Genomic DNA, 19,266 nt, shown 5'->3' with positions numbered 1-19,266 from the left:
CTGGTAAATATCTATTTGATATGCATCATAGTTTAGTTTCTATAGCACTTTTAAATGTAATCCCATTATAGTCTATGGGCATTCCATTTTGTCATTCACCCTTGTCATTCCATAGAAAGCAGCTATAATCTGAAGTAATATCACTTTCAGAATATGCTACTGTACCTGGGGAACATATCTGGTAAATATCTATTTGATATGTATCATAGTTTAGTTTCTATAGCACTTTTAAATTTAATCCCATTATAGTCTATGGGCATTCCATTATGTCATTCACCCTTGTCATTCCATAGAAAGCAGCTATAATCTGAAGTAATCTCACTTTCAGAATATGATACTGTACATGGGGAACATATCTGGCAAATATCTAGTTGATATGTATCATAGTTTAGTTTCTATAGCACTTTTAAATGTAATCCCATTATAGTCTATGGGCATTCCATTATGTCATTCACCCCTGTCATTCCATAAAAAGCAGCTATAATCTGAAGTAATCTCACTTTCAGAATATGCTACTGTACCTGGGGAACATATCTGGTAAATATCTATTTGATATGTATCATAGTTTAGTTTCTATAGCACTTTTAAATGTAATCCCATTATAGTCTATGGGCATTCCATTTTGTCATTCACCCTTGTCATTCCATAGAAAGCAGCTATAATCTGACGTAATCTCACTTTCAGAATATGCTACGGTACCTGGGGAACATATCTGGTAAATATCTATTTGATATGTATCATAGTTTAGTTTCTATAGCACTTTTAAATTTAATCCCATTATAGTCTATGGGCATTCCATTTTGTCATTCACCCTTGTCATTCCATAGAAAGCAGCTATAATCTGAAGTAATATCACTTTCAGAATATGCTACTGTACCTGGGGAACATATCTGGTAAATATCTATTTGATATGTATCATAGTTTAGTTTCTATAGCACTTTTAAATTTAATCCCATTATAGTCTATGGGCATTCCATTATGTCATTCACCCTTGTCATTCCATAGAAAGCAGCTATAATCTGAAGTAATCTCACTTTCAGAATATGATACTGTACATGGGGAACATATCTGGCAAATATCTAGTTGATATGTATCATAGTTTAGTTTCTATAGCACTTTTAAATGTAATCCCATTATAGTCTATGGGCATTCCATTATGTCATTCACCCTTGTCATTCCATAAAAAGCAGCTATAATCTGAAGTAATCTCACTTTCAGAATATGCTACTGTACCTGGGGAACATATCTGGTAAATATCTATTTGATATGTATCATAGTTTAGTTTCTATAGCACTTTTAAATGTAATCCCATTATAGTCTATGGGCATTCCATTTTGTCATTCACCCTTGTCATTCCATAGAAAGCAGCTATAATCTGACGTAATCTCACTTTCAGAATATGCTACGGTACCTGGGGAACATATCTGGTAAATATCTATTTGATATGTATCATAGTTTAGTTTCTATAGCACTTTTAAATTTAATCCCATTATAGTCTATGGGCATTCCATTTTGTCATTCACCCTTGTCATTCCATAGAAAGCAGCTATAATCTGAAGTAATCTCACTTTCAGAATATGCTACTGTACCTGAGGAACATATCTGGTAAATATCTAGTTGATATGTATCATAGTTTTGTTGCTTCAACACTTTTAATTTTACATCCCATGAAAGTCTATGGGCATTCCATTATGTCATTCACCCTTGTCAATTCCATAGAAAGCAGCTATAATCTGAAGTAATCTCACTTTCAGAATATGCTACTGTACCTGGGGAAAATATCTGGTAAATATCTATTTGATATGCATCATAGTTTAGTTTCTATAGCACTTTTAAATGTAATCCCATTATAGTCTATGGGCATTCCATTTTGTCATTCACCCTTGTCATTCCATAGAAAGCAGCTATAATCTGAAGTAATCTCACTTTCAGAATATGCTACTGTACCTGGGGAAAATATCTGGTAAATATCTATTTGATATGCATCATAGTTTAGTTTCTATAGCACTTTTAAATGTAATCCCATTATAGTCTATGGGCATTCCATTTTGTCATTCACCCTTGTCATTCCATAGAAAGCAGCTATAATGTGAAGTAATCTCACTTTCAGAATATGCTTCTGTACCTGGGGAACATATCTGGTAAATATCTATTTGATATGCATCATAGTTTAGTTTCTATAGCACTTTTAAATGTAATCCCATTATAGTCTATGGGCATTCCATTTTGTCATTCACCCTTGTCATTCCATAGAAAGCAGCTATAATCTGAAGTAATATCACTTTCAGAATATGCTACTGTACCTGGGGAACATATCTGGTAAATATCTATTTGATATGTATCATAGTTTAGTTTCTATAGCACTTTTAAATTTAATCCCATTATAGTCTATGGGCATTCCATTATGTCATTCACCCTTGTCATTCCATAGAAAGCAGCTATAATCTGAAGTAATCTCACTTTCAGAATATGATACTGTACATGGGGAACATATCTGGCAAATATCTAGTTGATATGTATCATAGTTTAGTTTCTATAGCACTTTTAAATGTAATCCCATTATAGTCTATGGGCATTCCATTATGTCATTCACCCCTGTCATTCCATAAAAAGCAGCTATAATCTGAAGTAATCTCACTTTCAGAATATGCTACTGTACCTGGGGAACATATCTGGTAAATATCTATTTGATATGTATCATAGTTTAGTTTCTATAGCACTTTTAAATGTAATCCCATTATAGTCTATGGGCATTCCATTTTGTCATTCACCCTTGTCATTCCATAGAAAGCAGCTATAATCTGACGTAATCTCACTTTCAGAATATGCTACGGTACCTGGGGAACATATCTGGTAAATATCTATTTGATATGTATCATAGTTTAGTTTCTATAGCACTTTTAAATTTAATCCCATTATAGTCTATGGGCATTCCATTTTGTCATTCACCCTTGTCATTCCATAGAAAGCAGCTATAATCTGAAGTAATCTCACTTTCAGAATATGCTACTGTACCTGAGGAACATATCTGGTAAATATCTAGTTGATATGTATCATAGTTTTGTTGCTTCAACACTTTTAATTTTACATCCCATTAAAGTCTATGGGCATTCCATTTTGTTATTCACCCTTGTCATTCCATAGAAAGCAGCTATAATCTGAAGTAATCTCACTTTCAGAATATGCTACTGTACATGGGGAACATATCTGGTAAATATCTAGTTGATATGCATCATAGTTTAGTTTCTATAGCACTTTTAAATGTAATCCCATTATAGTCTATGGGCATTCCATTTTGTCATTCACCCTTGTCATTCCTTTTAGTACATCCCACTTTTGGATCACACACACAAAAAAAGACAAAATAAAAAACGGCATGCCTGATATCTATTGATCAATCTCATCCATCCATAAATCTATCATTCATTCATCTATCTATTAAATCATCTATCTACCTAGTATTTATATATGTCACATGGTGTTTGTGTCCTATTACAAAACTGTAAACTTTGGTGTCTCATGGGACGACGTCCCTAATATACCTTACTATATAATATTTACAAATCCTGAAAAGTCCCATGAATTAAGTAATTTTACATATTAAAATATGTTGGATAGTCTAAAGCTTACTTATCGCTTGATCATAAGTCACCGTATATTATAATATACACAACAATTCTGACAATAATACCACATTACAAATCATCCCGTATACTATCTAAAGGGGCTGGCGAGTCGACCACAACGGTCATGTGACTATCACAATGCTTTCTCATTCACAATTTCAGCAACGGTGAGGCTCGGCCTTGGGTATCCATGGCGATGCCAAGCTCAGTCATGTGACTCAATTCTAATGCGCGTCTCGCGAGAGCTTGTTCGCCCGGATCTGGCTACTAGTGGAAAGTGCGAGTGACAGCGCGGCGCGGGGACCCTGGGATGTGGAACAGATAATGTATCTAATGACATGGTGCTATGTGAGTACGGGGGGATTTTTCTGTTGTTTACTTCGGGCCTAACTAGTGTAACGAGAACGTGTTTCTTATAGGACATTCAATTTTCAATGATACCTCTAAGACACAGGCATGTTTTCCCTTTCAATACACTATTCTATACAGACTCCAAGAATGATTTATCTATCATCTATCTATCATCATCTATCTATCCTGTTGCTGATCTCCTCCATACATGAAATTAACTTCGAGCTACTAAATATTTAAAGTGATATGGAATTTTTTCAAATGTGTTTGACAAGAGCCAGGTTCTCTAATGATTCTGGTGATATGGAACTGCTCCTCCTTATATCTCTGTAAAACTTTTTCTCTTAGTATGTCCCCTGCTGCCTCGAAAATTACACTGGATCTTGCTGCCCTTTATTTTCTACTCTGTTTATGAGCTTCAGAGCTTGTTCTCTCACGCCTTTCCATATTACTAGGGCAAGACCCCTATGAGATTTTAAATCACAGCTCTTTGTATATTAGTAGTTAAAGGGACATGAAACCCAAATAGTTTTATTTCATGATTCAGACAGAGCATACAGTAAAAAAAATGTCACCTTTACTTCTATTACTTAGTTCTTTTAGTATCCTTTTGAAAATGTTGTATCTCAGGAGCTTGCATGTATCTGAAGCACTATATAGCTGCAGTTTGCTACCTACCTAGATATGCACTTCAACAAAAGAATACCAAAATAATTATGTTTTGAAATGTGATAAAAGTAGCAAATTGACAGCTTTTGTTTGTTGGTTTTGTTTTGCATATAGCAAGATAAACAATATGTAAAGCAATATGTTACAGTACATCTTACTTGAATTTTTAGTTTTTTTTTTTTTAATTTATGACGAAATTCTGTAAAGTTTTATAGCTCCTGTTATGTATTCTGTTGAAATAACTTTTACTGATATCCGGCCACACCAATTTGCTGTTGCATGGTAGTAGAAAACAGTTGGTTGAGATTAAAAATTGTGCATTTTCATGTTAAACATGCATTTTTCATGCACTGCTTCACAGGATTTAAAGGGACACTGAACCCAATTTTTTTATATCGTGATTCAGATAGCGTATGCAGTTTTAAGAAACTTTCTAATTTACTCCTAGTATCAAATTCTTTTCATTCTCTTGGTATCTTTATTTGAAATGCAAGAATGTAAGTTTAGATGCCGGCCCATTTTTGGTGAACACACTGTGTTGTTCTTGCTGATTGGTTGGTAAATTCACCTACCTATAAACAAATGCTTACCATGGTTCTGAACCAAAAATAGCTTAGATGCCTTCTTTTTCAAATAAAGAAAACAAGAGAACAAAGAAAAATTGATAATAGGAGTAAATTAGAAAGCTGTTTAAAATTGCATGCTCTATCTGATTCACAAAATAATTTTTTTTGGGTTCGGTGTCCCTTTAAGAGTTATTCCTGTAAACTAAATAATGGGCCTCCTAGTGTGGAGGAGGGGGCTGGTTATGGGCTATAATGTATATGGTTATACCAGGTGATCACCTTCTGGACATGTAACTCCACATTTAAAGATTTACAACAAAAAGTCAGAGACATTTGACTAAAAAGTATGCACTTATATGAGAGCGTATATACTGTAGATCATAGCCATTACTGGCTTACTTTGAAGACTGGTACAGCTATTAAGCTTTCGAATTACTAAAACATTGGATTATTTACTAACAGATTAGGTTTATCAAAATGGATATTGTTACAGACATTGAGACACTGAAGTTCTGTTAAAACTAATTTATAAAAAGTTAAAATGAGAATCTGTGATGCGTGTTTAATCATACTTGATTGCTTTATTCCTTATAGCAATAATGTGTATTATAACGTTTGCTAGACAAATGTCATTTGTCATTACTGTATAATTATGCATTATGTTGTATGTTGTATTACGGATCCTTAATAAAAAGATTTTGAAAAAAAAAAAAAAAAAAAAGTATGCACTTATACAGCACTTCTGTCTCCCCTTATGTGAAAAACATCTTTTTCAGGAAGTGGGAAAACTTGTTCCAAATTAAAACATAACTTTTATTCCAAAAATCACTATTAAAACCAAGAAATGTGAAATTTAAAAACACAAAGAAGATTTAAAGATGCATTATCATGATGCAGTTATAGCACTGCTTGTCCTAAAATAATCACTGTAGGATGATACCTGTGGGGCGTATCAAACCCTAATATGTTGGTATAGGAATAAGAAGGTTACTTCTAGAATACCTATAACTTATTATCCAATGGAGTACATTTTTTTTTAATCAATGCACATATATTGTTGTATAGAGTGTTGTATTTCACCAGCTTGGCGCTGTAATGAGGTATCACTTAGGGTAATTTCAAGTGGGGATGTTATAGCATAGGCATTCTTAGGTATGTAAAACAGCGAAAGGATATTTTTTTATTATTTTTTTTTTTAACAACAACAATTTAAAATTAAATACAGCAATGTTGCAGTATTTATATTAGTACTGTCAAAATTGACCTTTAAACTGTGTATACACATGAAAATGGCTGGTATGTAAAGAATATTATATTCGGTCAGTTGTCCACTGTGGTTAGGTACCCTTCATAATATAATTATGATTGTCTAAGATTAGATAATTATAACTTGGGTATTATACCAATATATGCAAATATCTCCTGATTTTGTGCATAAAAAAGAGAGACCTTTGCTGTCTCAATAATCTATGTTAATGTATCACAGACAATGTGGTTAAACAGCATGTTATGTACTGCAGTGTTTACAAAATAGCAAATATATTTTTGAGTGAATTTATAAAGATTACTATACACCTCCACACAGTATTAAACAGAACATAAAGCACATGTGTGTATCAATTGCAAACTTCTTTACAGATTCTGTTATTAGGTACCTTTGATACTGTTATCTAATGTATTCAGGTTGCTGGATATTAGGGTTCTACGGGGTGTCAGTTTAAACTTTTGTAAGTTAGTTACCTACAATACTGTGTTTTGCTGGTATTATTGAGAGTGGTGTTTTACCATCCGTTTTAGCTGCAGTGCTCTAAAAGTGCACAAAGTAACAGGAGCTTATTAAATGAATATGTGGATTGCTCCGATTTTGTAATTATGTATATATAAGTGCAACAAATTGTTTTTGTGAGCGCCTGCATTTAAACAGGTACTAAGTAAGTAGCTGTTCGAATTATTTGGTTCCACCACTTAAAATTGTCTGCTTTTTATACAGATAATAGACCGGTAAGTTTTCAAGTTATTTTCCAGTTAATTGCTATGATCAAAATGAGAAACAGTCCCACACGTTTATAGCCAAATGCGGCCAAATTATTCCACCATTTAAATTTAGATACGCTCCTAATACAGTGATTGTTTAAAGGGACAGTCAAGTCCAAAAAAACTTTCCCCATGATTCAAATAGGGCATGTCATTTTAAACAACTTTCCAATTTACTTTTATCCCAAATTCTGCTTTGTTCTTTTGGTATTCTTAGTTGAAAGCTAAACCTAGGAGGTTCATGTGCTAATTTCTTAGACCTTGAAGGCCGCCTCTAAGCTGAATTCATTTTGACCACTAGTGGGCGTTTAGTTCATGTATTTCATTTAGATAACATTGAGCTCATGCACGTGAATTTACTGAGGAGTGAGCACTGACTGACTGAAATGCAAATCTGTCAACAGAACTGAAATAAGGGGGCAGTCTGCAGATGCTTAGATATAAGATAATAACAGGGGTAAAACGTGTATTATTATAACTTTGTTGGTTATGAAAAACTGGGGAATGGGTAATTAAGGGATTATCTATCTTTTTAACCTCTTAAGGACATATGACGGAATTTTTCCGTCATAAAACAATTGAGCAAACTGAAAGCTGTGCCCTTAAAGGGTTAAAACAACAAAAATTCTGGTGTTGACTGTCCCTTTAAGCTGTATGGTACAATCCACTCATGTAAGGTTTTACCTAGTGCTATATTTTAAGTCTAGTATAATTAACATTTGCATCAGATCTCTTTGCTAAGTTAAAACGTTTAAAGTTTGTTGGGCATTTTAACTACCCTCCCTTGACGTGTTTCGCTGTGTCAGTTATGGCTTTTTCAAAAGGTGACGCGCGCCGGCCTCTTCGCGTATTAATAGAACAAGCTCCGCCCCTTCAATCTTTGACCGATCAGAGGCATCTTCGGTTCTGTTGGCATGTACGTTATGGTAGTGTCATTGGAATGAACGGAGGACCAGTTACTGGTCTCTATGTTAATTTGTGGATGAATCAATAACAATAGATGGATTATACAAAAATGGTATCAATAATACGCACAATATTCTGTTTTGATCTGCGTATAGTGTACAATTGTAATTGTGAATTATTTATTTACTTGTTATACTTGATTTCTATTAAACTCGCCTTTGGAACAATTCTGATATTGATCTAATCATTTATGGTACCTAATCAAAAAGAACACAATTTTCAGAATAAATAATTGTATAGATGCAAGTGTGTGTTTTACACATTGGATTTTTAACATTTAGATATATATGCTGATGAAGTATATGGTTGCTTTGCTGAGTTATTCCCATAGTTACTGTGCTGTTCTCCATTTGATACTCTCCTTATGGCATTCTTTATATGGTTCTGGTTATTTACATAAAACAAATGATTTTCAGGACAAAGCATTAAGTAGGGGCCAGTATACGTTTTTTTGTACATTTGGGATTTATAATAATTCAAAGTGAAGATTAATGATAGTATATGAAACTGTATCTTGTATGAAGTATACATCCAATTTAATTCTACTCATAAGGATTAGTATGTTTCATTTCAGGTTGATCCCAATCTGGCAATATATACAAAATCTGAAAAAATATATTTACGGTATGGTAGTTAAGGGTTATAATTTCCAATAATATCATTGCTCCTTGATTTCAAGGATTTCAAATATACACACGGTTAAATTTTTAAGTGTCCAAAGAAAAGTAGTGATAGAGAATCAAACCCTATAATTATACTTAGTGTGAATAGTTAAAATAATACATTTTTATTATGGCATTTTTCCTGTTATGAATAGTGATGAATGTATATAATAAGATGGCATAAATAGCAAGTGAATAGTTGTGTGCAATTGTGTCAACAGTGATGTGTCTAGTGCATGGTATAATTTGTACAAAAACGTATACTGGCCCCTACTTAATGCTTTGTCCTGAAAATCATTTGTTTTATGTAAATAACCAGAACCATGTAAAGAATGCCATAAGAAGAGTATCAAATGGAGAACAGCACAGTAACCATGTGAATAACTCAGCAAAGCAACTATATACTTCATTAGTAAGTGCAAATGTTGATTATACTAGACTTAAAATAAATCACTCTGTAAAACCTTACATGAGGGGATTGTACCATACAGCTTAAACAATCGCGGTATTACGAGTGTATCTAAATTTAAATGGTGGAATAATTTGGCCGCATTTGGCTATAAACTTGTGGGACTGTTTCTCATTTTGATCATAGCAATTAACTGGAAAATAACTTAAAAACTTACCGGTCTATTATCTGTATAAAAGGCAGACAATTTTAAGTGGTGGAACCAAATAATTCGAACAGCTACTTACCTAGTACCTGTTTAAATGCAGGCGCTCACAAAAACAATTTGTTGCACTATATATACATAATTACAAAATCGGAGCAATCCACATATTCATTTAATAAGCTCCTGTTACTTTGTGCACTTATACAGCACTGCAGCTAAAACAAATGGTAAAACACCACTCTCAATAATACCAGCAAAACACAGTATTGTAGGTAACTAACTTACAAAAGTTTAACCTGCATCCCGTAGAACCCTAATATCCAGCAACCTGAATACATTAGATAACAGTATCAAAAGTACCTAATAACAGAATCTGTAAAGAAGTTTGCAATCGATACACACATGTGCTTTATGTTCTGTTTAATACTGTGTGGAGGTATATAGTACTCCTCATAAATTCACTCAGAAATATATTTGCTATTTTCTAAGCAGTGCATAACATCCTGTTTAACCACATTGTCTGTGAGACAATAACATATATTATTGAGACAGCAGAGGTCTCTTTTATGATACACAAAATTAGGAGATATATATTTTCATCAGTGACGTGCGGTGAGGTCAGATGCTGGTGAGGCACTGGCTATGATATGCCCCAGAAGTCCATATATGAACCCAATAGAGGTAGCTTTAAAGTTACAATTAAATTATAAGGTTGCAAAAGGGCAAGGGGGAACATGTAAGAAACTTATTAAATTCTGATTATATAGGAAAATGCAGTTCCACTATTTATACTCATTGATGACAAATGAAAAAATAGACTCTGAGGGAAAGCAGTGTGCTGGGTTTACATATTCATGCTACATGCTGAAGAAAATAGTGCTTTGCTGATTTAGTCTCTTGGTGAAACCGTGACCCCCTTACCAGGCCCATGGGGTATTTCCGGAAAACGAAAAAGCGGCAAGGCTTGTGTACCGAAGGAGGCAGTAAAACCTATGGACCAAGATAACCTCACCGTGACCTGACACTGCTAGCGAAGTAATCGGTGCTGCTCTAGCACACTCAATATGTGTGAATCTCAAAATGTACTTCCCTGCAGCCCGCCCCGAAACATAAATAAACTAGCAGTTTCGGGCGGTCTGCAGGAATTACATTTTGAGAATCACACACATTGTCCAACGTGCCTCTGCTTACAGCCCAGTTGAGTGTGCTAGAGCAGCTCTGGCTACTTTGCTAGCAGTGTCAGGGAAGGCATAGGAGGACTTAAATTTAGTAGTGAACCAAACACCTGCCCAAACGATGCATTCCCTACAAACTCATGGAGCTATCCCAGATCCTGGCTGGCACTCACCAATGTCGTTCAAAGAGGATGGAGTATAACACTTACATGATGCCAGGGTCCTGATTGTCAAAAACAAATCACACAACCCTGCTTAATGCACAATCTATAAGTTGGAATTAGAGGAGCAGATGAGAGTAGATTTTGCAAGTTCCAGTCCCACTAATAGATTGCACATTAAGTATTTGATTTTTTCCCCAATATGCAGCTGGAACTTGTGAAACCTACTCATTTGCTCCTCTATTCTGATAGATTGCACATTGAGTATTTTATTTTTCAAAAAAATAAAATACTTAATGCACAATTTATCAATAGGAATTAGCAGAGCAGATGAGTAGGTTTTGGAGTCAGATATTTTGTATGGAGAGGCATTTGTTTACTGGAAAACAAAAATGGAATTCAATGTTTTAATTAAAAAAATAATAATAATTAAACCCCAACAAATCAGATATTTAAAGGGACATTAAACCCTGTCTTTTATGATTCAGATAGAGAATGCAATTTTAAACAACATTCCAATTTACTTCTATTATCTAATTTGCTTTATTCTTTAGATATCCGTTGTTAAAGAAATAGCAATGCACATGGGTGAACCAATCAAACGAGGCATCTATGTGCAGCCACCAATCAGCAGCTACTCAGCCTATCTAGTTATGCGTTTCAGCAAAAGGATATCAAGAGCATGAAGCAAATGAGATAATAGAAGTAAATTGGAAAGTTGTTTAAAATTGCATGTTTTTTTCTAAATCAGGAAAGAAAAAAAATTGGTTTTGTGCCCCTTTAAGTCTGTTTAATTTTGGGCATTTGTTATGGAGGGATATACTAAGCTAATAGTGACAAGACAGGACATACATGCTTTTAAATGCAGGTTTATAAAGTGCATTGGTGACTATAATCCGCTATATTAACAATTAATACAACTGTTGCAGTAAAAGTACATTATGTTTGCTTTATTAACTGTTGGTACAACTGCTGGTTAATGCCACAAAGATATTTAATAAATCTACATAAAAAGCGTGTGTTAATTAAATTATGTATTTTTTTTACTTTTGCATGATGCACTGTATATGAATTAAAAAACAAACAAACTATAATGCACTTTTACTGCAACCATTGTATTAATTGTTAATATAGCTGATTTATAGTTACTTTATAAAGCTGCATTTAAAGATATGTATTTAACTATGATATATTTTTAAAGCGTTATAGATGCCATTTATTCCATAATTCATTGGGGTCAGTGGGTCATAGGCAGTCAGCTCTTATCTTGTCTTTAGTATCCCACAACACCCTCCCATGACAGATTTCCCGTCCTGCCATTTCTTTATTTGTCAGGGACCCTTACAGATCATGCTTTCAATACTCTCACTTTTTGCATAAGCAGACGTTTCTCCAAAAGATTCATGCAGTAGTAAATTAAGAAGGGCTTGACAAGGCAGACCGGTACTTTTCTCGGCAAGCAGGAGCTAGGTAGAGCACATGTGCACAGAAGCCGTCCTCTCTTAGAAAATGTAGTTTCCAAGCTGACAGGGGGAATGGGGCGGGGCAATGCGACTTTTAAACATCAAATAAAAAAAATAAGGGGGCAATATAAAACGCCAGAATCCTGAATTTTATGTGTCAGACTTTTATTTTACTGGAGTAATACACTCTATTACCTTTTGCAGATAGTTACAAGCAGAACTCGTGCAATTCCTTTATCTGAAGCCTGCCATTTCCAAGCATCTTGATCACCTATGCAAGACGGTGTCGTATGCAGTTGGAACTTGTAAAACCTACTCATCTGCTCCTCTAGTCTAACTGATAGATTGCACATTGAGTATTTTATTTATTTAAAAAACAAACAAAAAACTTAATGTGCAATCTATCAAATGGAATTAGAGGAGCAGATGAGTAGGTTTTGGAGCTGAAGCATCAGATATGTTTTTACTTACCGTTCTGTAGAATCAAATAATGTAACTGTGTAGGGAGGCTCAGGCTGAGGGCTCACTATCTCACACTAAGGCAGAGCAGCAGCTGATTGTAACTCAAGATCCGAGCTCAGGAGGACAGGATGCAGTAGTCTGTTCTCTTCACGTTTCCCGCTAGTGCCTCCTGCTCCATTGCACATGTGCAGGGAGCCAATCAGAGCCGGTCATGTTCTCCTAGTGCTGTCAATCACCAGGGTAACATGACTGTCTCTGATTGGCTTCCTCGCTAGGAGGCAGCAAGAGGGCTGTCTCCTATTGGTCCCTATTTTCAGTGATGATATTTTATCAACCAATAGGTGGCGCTTCAGCACAGCTAATGCTATTACCTATGTAACACAATGGAGAGAAGCGGTCCTGTACCCTGCCTCTCTATAGCGTTACAAGGGGGGGAAATGGTGAAAAAAAATGTTTACTTTTTTATTATTTAATTAAAGTTTGGACCCATATGGCAGGGGAGGCACTGCCTCCTATGACTGCACGTCCCTGCATATACAGTATTGGTATTATACCTAAGTTATAATGATCTAATCTTAGACAATCATTTTAATTATATTATGAAGAGTACCTAACCACAGTGGACAACTGACCGAATATAATCTTTACATACCAGCCATTTTTTTCAAGTCAATTTTGACAGTACTAATATAATTACTGCAACATTGCTGTATTTAATTTTAAATTGTTGTTAAAAAAATAATAAAATAATTTTGATCCTTTCGCTGTTTCATACATACCTAAGAATGCCTATGCTAATATCCCCACTTGAAATTACCCTAAGTGATACCAGATTACAGTGCCAAGCTGGTGAAATACAACACTCTATACAACAATCTGTGTGCATTGATTAAAAAAAATGTACTCCATTGGATAATCAACATTTAGATTCCCTAAAGTTATAGGTATTCTATAAGTAAACTTCTTATTCCCATACCAACATATTGGGGTTTGAGACAACCCACAGGTATCATCCTACAATGATTATTTTAGGACAAGCAGCGCTATAACTGCATCATGATAATGCATTTTTAAATTTTCTTTGTGTTTTTTTTTTTTTATTTCACATTTCTTGGTTTTAATAGTGATTTTTGGAATAAGTTATGTTTTAATTTGGAACAAGTTTTCCACTTCCTGAAAAATGTTTTTCACATAAGGGGAGACAGAAGTGCTGTATAAGTGCATACTTTTTAGTCAAATATCTCTCTGACTTTTTGTTGTAAATTGTACCCATGCACAAACACTCTAGCCCCCAAGGCATATTCTAACACAAGCCATATAGGGCATCCCCTCTTCATTTGCGTAGTGCTATTGCAACCCATTTTTGTTTGCTGACATTTAAAGATGGTTATCACCTATTTCAAAAGAATTGCATTTTAGATTTGCATGTGGTGTATGATAGCTTTAAAGGGACATTGTACACTATTATTTTTTTAAGGCTTTATTCAACACTTTAACATACAGACAAAAAAAAATGAATATAGATAAACAGCACAAAACATAATGAGTCAAGTTTAACTCTGGTATCCACCAGGTATCTTTCCTCTTGTTTAAAATATTAAAGTTCATGATAGTCCACAAAAAAGACCCCGTAAGTTTCCATGAGATCCGTCACCGTCATCTAGTAAATTTTCCTTAACAACAATAGTGCATATTAATTAGGAATATAAAGTGTATATAAAGCCTAACGAAAAATAACTCTGGGTATTTATAATCGTAGAAAAATTGAACTAATATAACCTCTTCCGCAACATAGAATTTTAATTAATCTTCTTCATATTTTCTCTAGGCTCATTTCAATCTAATACCGCAGATGTGATCCTATACTTTTATTTGTAAAACATTCACTATATTATAATAGAAATCCATCTGATCCATCAATTGATAATGTAGTTTTTTCATTGATATTGAATATTGTATTTGTGATTGCCATTCCGTTATTGTCGGGGCTCTTTTCTGTTTTCAAAGTTTCGGTATTATCTGTTTGGCACTATTCAAAAGAATATACAATACTCATATACAGTTGATTTTTCTTTGCATAAAAGTTTTGTAGATGATCCATTTATATAGCTCATATGGAGGGTTTTTGTAACAATGTATAATTTTGCTTATTTTTTTAATAACATAACTAAGCCCCAAAGTATCAGATGTAGACCCAAGTCTACAGACTCCTGCTTGCTCCTGTTTGTGTAATGAGCCTGCTTTCTTAGCCCCTTTCTTAGGTATTCCAGCCTAACCTCATTAACAGTGCTAAACTAGGAGCTTCTAAGTACGTCTTTAAAAGGTTTTATACTGGATTTTTTTTATCAGCATCTTTGCATATTCTTCTTTATAGTAGTGTCTATTACATGCAGTTATATGAAATTAGTTGTATGCTTCCCCTTTAAGCAATAGGGGCTTATTCAGAGCCATCTCTCTCTTTCATCCCCTATTATTTGGAATAAGAATTTCACCTCTTATTAAAAATGCTTGGGATTACACCACATTCTGTCTTTCTTTCTGTCAACAGATATTAATAAGAGGTGAGAGGCCCAGGAGACGCAAGTCAATGATATGTATCTGTTTTAATTGCCACTAAGATTAAAAAAAGTTTCATATGTAGACACATTTTATTGCTGGCTCAGAACTTTTGGATTCTCTACATACGTTCCTATATAAAATGAGTTTGTCGCTAATAAAAAAACAAACAAATAAAAGCAGTATAGCCTGCTTCTAAGTATTTTTAGCGGCTGTACATTTGTCAATCCCTGCTTGAAATTATACATATTTGGTTAGCTGTTGTTAGTTATAGAGTTAAATACATATACTGTGTGGGTGAAACCAGCTTTGATCTATGTAATTGAAAGTAAAATGTTCTTTTTTTTTTTATAAATTATTGAAATTGCCAATGAGTTTGAACCTCTTTCTTTTTTTAACTTATTGATAGTTATACTTTTTTTTTTACACTGATATGAAATAAATATGTCATCTCAAAATGCTTCTAATCCCTACTTACTTTACTTTAACTTCTGAAAGTTGCCTGACATGAATAACCAAAAAAAAAAAAAAAGAATGGTTACTTATGTGGTTGTTTTTAAGACATACAAATTATTATGGTTTCTATAAAAATGCTAAATAACCCTTTAATGACCAGCGACGTACCCTGTACATCTCTGGTGTTTCTATAGGGGTTGCTTTATTCGTAGTGCGGACTCGCTGTCAGCAGCAAAACCGCACTATTTTTATAAACCAGCGGGAGGGAGGTTGTAATAGCACGGTCATGCCGTTTGTGGCAAGACCTGCGCTATTATAAACAAACAATCTCTTAACGACAAGCAACGGTCATTAATGCGTTGACATGTTTTTAGACAAGTATTATAAGTTATTAATCTAAAGAAGAGTAAAATATTGCTATATAAATAGTTAAATCACTGTAGAGCAGTGGTTTTCAAAGTGCGGGGCGGGCCTCCCCAGGTGGGTGCAAGAACATATAAGGGGAGGCGCAGGAGCAGTGACGTTTCGCACTATCCTATGGAAACCACAAGCAGCAGCTAACTGGCAAATAATCGAACAGTTTTCAAAAGCTGAAAATGATACTTGCCCTGTTGAGGTGTAATAAGGCAAATGGCCGACTGTAGATGGAAGAAGGGCACTGAAGTCGAAATCATTTAGAGATTGAGTTGCGTTTGTCTTGATCAGTAACTTGCATTTAACATAGGAGTAACAAAGTGCAAATTGAAATGTGAGTGAAGCACTTTTTTGGCTGAGCAGAATCGGCTCTTGAGAGCTGTGTGTGAACCGTGGATCAGATCTAATTTCCCCAAATTCAAAACTAAAAATATATATTACAAATTTCTTTAATGAGAAAATAATAATTTAACATCTATTATGGGGTGAAAGGTGGGGGGCGCTGTCTTGTAACCTTTGTCAGAGGGGTGACCAACTGCCTAAAACTTTAAAAAAATATCCTGCTGTAGAGTTATGACAAAGAGAAATGCTTAAATTGTAATTAAAGGGGCACAGACGTGTAATGGTGGTCTAAGGTGCTAAAGCATTTTATTATTGACTAATTGCTTGAATAAAGGGTAAGTTGTAATGGTGCCATGTAGTGTTTACCTAATAAACATGTAAACACTTGGTTATTTATTTGTAATAAAAATAATTCCATATACATCTTTAAATCTTTTTCTACTGCAATATCCACCCCTTCATTCATATTGCAGTAATATAATTACAGTTCCACCCACTCTATACTTTCTTCGGATTGCGCTCACAGAACGGTTAGAGGGACATAAAACCCATCATGAGTCAAACAGAGCATAGCATTTTAAACAGCTTTCCAATATACTTCTAGTATATAATTTGCTTAATTCTCTTGGCATCCTTTGCTGAAGAAGCAGCAATGCATTACTGGGAGCTAGCTGAAGCAATGGGAGAGACAATTAACATGAGGCCTATCTGTGCAACCACCAATCAGAAGCTCCTGAGTCTACCTAGGTATGTGAACAAATGATATCAAGAGAACAAAACAAATAATAGAAGTAAATTTAAAAGTTGGTTAAAATCACATACTCTATCTGTATTATGAAAGAAAAAAGTTGGGTTTTGTGTCCTTTTAACTTCTCGTGCACAGGTTTTCTTTAGCGATATTAATATCAACTCTGATATTTCTGAAATCCTGCACATGTGCAAAACTTCCTGGCCATTTGGAGCACACTTGGAGGTTCTGGTTGCAGTGTCACAAGGGGAATGGGGGTGCAGGTGAAGGGGCAATAATAAATAAGCAAATGTAATTATTAAATAAAATTGTAAATGTAATTATTAAATAAAATAATTGCTTAGCACTTTAAAAGGTTAAATAACTACTAAACACAGTAGAATCTCATTGTCAATAAATGCATAATAAAAAGAAAAAGCAAAAACACTTAGTTTGAATTTCAAATGAGCAGTAGATTTTTTTCCCCTGAAAATGTCAGTTACATTTTCCTTTCTAATGCATCATGTGACAGGTTTCAGCCAATCACAAAATGCATTTATGTATTTCCTGTGAATCTTGCACATGCTCAGTTGGAGTTAGTACCTCAGAAAGATTGCATATAAAAAGATTGGGCACATTTAGATAATGTAAGTGAAGTGGAAAGTTGTTTAAAATTGTGTGTTCTATCTGAATCATGAAAGTTTAATTTTGACTTGACTGTCCATTTTAATACTACTTCTATAAAATAAATAAATATATATATATATATATATATATATATATATATATATATATATATATATATATATATATATAATGCTTAAAGCTCTGAACCAGCTATGCATTACTGTTTTTCGTTGAGCACATCTGTTGAGCCAATTTGGGGTACCATATGTGCATAGCTGCCAATCACCAACCATGCTCAGCTCAGGATTGACAGTGCCAATATAACATTTACTTTAACTATGTGTTTAACCTCTTTGTGGAGTTAAACACATAGTTCTGTTTAAGCAGTAGGACAATAATATAATGCTGTAGCACATTAGAGCATTTTATTATTGCTCCTTTATGTTTTTGAGTCTGTTATTCTTTAATCCTATGCTTGCCAATGCTACAAATATCTTGTATAGCACTAAGTGTAAACTATCTCTGTCTCTGAGGATAACGTGATGTTTACTTTGTGCATGTTGTTTTTACAGATAAAGGATACTCTTCTTGACCTAAAATTTAGCTTTCGGTAAAATAGTTGTTTCAGAGCTTGACAGATCACTAGAGCCACAGAGTTATATCTTCTACTTCCTTTGTGACTATTCTACATATGTCTTTATAGAATTGTTTTCCCCTGACTCCTAACATGTTTGGCTGGTTCCTATGTTTCATATACATTTCTCAACTCCTGAGTCATGTGGATAATCCAATGATAGATGTACATCAATGAGATTTACTAGTCAGGACGAAATGCCACTACATTTATTTGTAGTTAATAACTGATTTAAGCATTAAGGAAGGAACATTGTTTTGATCCCATCCCAAACCAGGTCAAACTTGAAATACCAGGCATTATTTCTCTCAATATAAGACAAATATACCAGTTATGAAGGATATGAAGGATACACAACTGTTTTCTTTACAGTGGGTGCTATCTCTTTATTTAATCTGTGGAATTTATTCACTAAAGTTTTTGTATCTGCAAAGACTCTGTAAAAGTAGTGAAAGGAAAGATGACTCATTTAAACAAAATTATTCAGTTAAAATTAACATGAAAAGTATATATATATATATATATATATATATACACACACACTACTGGGACCTAGATAAACAAATCACATGAGCAAATCACAACAGCTACCTCCCAGTAATGTACTAGTGTGCTCCAACAAAAAGACAAAGCGAACAATGCAAATTATAATTTATTTGTATAGCGCCACAAAATTCTGTAGCGCTGGGTAAAGATAAGGGTATAAAATGACAAGGATTTGTGATAACATACAAAACATAACAGACTAGTACAGGAGGAAG

At 34.2% G+C, this 19,266-nt stretch overlaps 1 protein-coding gene across 1 annotated transcript in view; it reads left to right on the top strand.

Moving 5' to 3' along the window:
- Positions 1 to 3,865: 3,865 nt before the first annotated feature.
- The window catches only part of LOC128660866 (copper-transporting ATPase 1-like), a 157,623-nt gene continuing 142,222 nt past the window's right edge, over positions 3,866 to 19,266 (top strand). The window contains exon 1 of the mRNA XM_053714949.1: positions 3,866 to 3,974. The gene's annotated coding sequence lies outside the window, so the exon portion shown is untranslated. The remainder of the gene's footprint in view (positions 3,975 to 19,266) is intronic.

The sequence above is a fragment of the Bombina bombina genome, chromosome 1, assembly GCF_027579735.1.
Source record: "Bombina bombina isolate aBomBom1 chromosome 1, aBomBom1.pri, whole genome shotgun sequence".
In the NCBI taxonomy this organism is placed as follows: domain Eukaryota; kingdom Metazoa; phylum Chordata; class Amphibia; order Anura; family Bombinatoridae; genus Bombina; species Bombina bombina.
Note: the sequence above shows the minus strand (reverse complement) of the source record. Positions and strands in the feature narration are given on the sequence as shown.